The following is a 2,343-nucleotide window of genomic DNA, read 5'->3' on the forward strand; positions in this document are numbered from 1 at the left end:
AAGCTCATTCAAACCTATATCAATCATATTTGTGCTATATTAATAGCCTAATTTATTGATATCATGGTCATTTTTCCAGTTAATAAAGATAAATAAAAATTAGCAATGATCTTTGGTGCCTCTTGTCTTCACACAATATATATCTAAGCTCTCAGCAGATACTGAAAGTTTTGTGTTCAAATTCATCCAGAATCTAACAAATTTTCATATCTTCACCACCATCATCCTTGCTTGCATAACCTTTAATTCTTACCCAAAGGATTAAGGGCATTCTAATAGATTCTCTATTCTCCACAGAGAATTTAATGTGGTTGTTTAAATGTAGAAGTTATATCAAGTCAGCTCTTTGCTCAAATGCCTCAAAGTCATCCAATATCAGGCACAGTAAATACACAAATCCTTAAAATGACTAAGATGCCTGTGTCATGGGTCCACCAGCTGACTAATTTCATGTCTGGCCATTCTCCCCATTACCCACCAAGTTCCAGGCACACTGGCCATCTTGCTTTCCTCACAAGCAACAAGCACACACTCTCTCAATGCTATTTCACTTACTTTTGTCTCCTCATAAAATGACATAGCCTCACTTATCTGTGTGACCCTCCACCTCATTTCTTTCAGTGTTCTGCCTGAAGGTCACATCTTGGAAAGGCCTTTGTTGTTCCCTTACCTTCCATAATATGTTCTACCTTCTGACAGAGGCACATTTACTTATTCAGTTGTGTATTACCTGCCCCCTCAACAAAAATGTAAGATCCATGTCCCCATTAATGGCCTTGTGGACCTTTTTCCACTGGGGTATCTTATGCGTATGGATCAGGACTTACTCAAGATATTTCAAGTGAATGAATGATTATATGAGTAGTTGTTGAAATCATATGAATGAATAACCTGGTTTCCAACTAGACAAATATCTAAAATGAAAATAAAATTTTAAGAAATATATTGAATTACTATAGGAAGTAAAATAAATGTCATAAAAATGGCATATAGTTTTCCTTTGTTTATTATTGTGACTGATTTTCCTCAGGCAAACAGCTTCAGCTCCTTCCTAAAATTTCTGCTCAGAGCAAACAACACTTCCTTATTTTGAAGGTATATATCAGTGGTTTCAACACTGGAGTGACCGTTGTGTGTACGATAGCCATAAATTATTCCTGTGTTACACATGCAGCACAGGGAGGAGGGATATAAGTGAGCTACACAGTTCTATAAAAGAGAAATACCACCATAAAATGGGAGGGACAAGTGGACAGAGCCTTGTGGAATACACTGCAGGACCAGTGCTTCAACAGAAGAAATCCAATTACATAGAAATAGGAAAGGAGAGTGAGGAAGCAAGCCACCATGGGTAAGCTGCAAGTGACAATGAAAATGAGCCACTTATTGAGACTTACATCCCAACAAGCCAGTTCCAAAGAGGCTTGATATGACAGAAGAAGTAATTGAGTTTCTGAAAGTGGTGAAAGTTCAGGCATGCAGTCATGACAGAATGCATCAGAGCATAGAAGAAGCTAATGAGCAACATCACAGCTGCCAACAGGACACAGAGCTGGGGGTTCATGATGACAGTGTTGCCAAGTGGGTTGCAGATGGCCACAAATCGATCAAATCCCATGATGATTAGCAAGACAGATTCAGTGCAACCAAGAAAGTGGAAGAAGTGTAGCTGCATGATATAGCCTAGAAAGGATATGACCCTGTGCATGGAGAGGAGGTTCCACATTAGCTTGGGCATTGTCTCTGAAGAATAGCAAATATCCAGACAAGAACGATTTCTCAGGAAAAAAAAAAAAAATACATAGGAGAGTGGAGTCTTGTTTCTGAGATGATGATCACTAATATGGCCCCAACTCCAAATAGGTTTGTCATGTATATAATGAGGAAAATTATTAAGATTACAAGCTGTAGACCCTGAACCTGGGTCAGTCCCAGCAAAAAAAAAAAAAAAAAAAAAAAAAAAATCATTCACAAAAGTGATGTTCTTCATTGTTTTGGGGAAGAAAAGATGATAGTGACAATTAGCAAACATTTCCTGGTACACTGTGTAGGGTGAAATGAAGGAAGTTTATCACCTGGAAAAAAAGGATAAACTGTGGTGAACAATATTCCAGAGGTTAATTCCTTTGAAGCATAACTGAGGAATATGGAAGTACATGACAAGTTCTGAGTTAATGTGATATCCAATGCATGGAAGTCAAAAGGCTACTCAGACTGTGCAGTTAAACCTAAAAGGCAGCTCATCAGAATTAAGGTAGATTCAGATAAAATATATTAAAAAGGAACAAGATTTAACTCTAGCTTCATCTATGGCATTACAATTAGTATATCTAATTAAAGCAT

The 2,343-nt window shown here is 37.5% G+C and overlaps 1 pseudogene; it reads right to left on the reverse strand.

The window, feature by feature from the left end:
- Nucleotides 1–1,026: 1,026 nt before the first annotated feature.
- LOC144256477 (olfactory receptor 12D3-like) lies at nt 1,027–1,990 on the reverse strand (annotated as a pseudogene).
- Between the last annotated feature and the right edge of the window lie 353 nt (nt 1,991–2,343).

Source organism: Urocitellus parryii, chromosome 8 (assembly GCF_045843805.1).
Source record: "Urocitellus parryii isolate mUroPar1 chromosome 8, mUroPar1.hap1, whole genome shotgun sequence".
In the NCBI taxonomy this organism is placed as follows: Eukaryota; Metazoa; Chordata; class Mammalia; order Rodentia; family Sciuridae; genus Urocitellus; species Urocitellus parryii.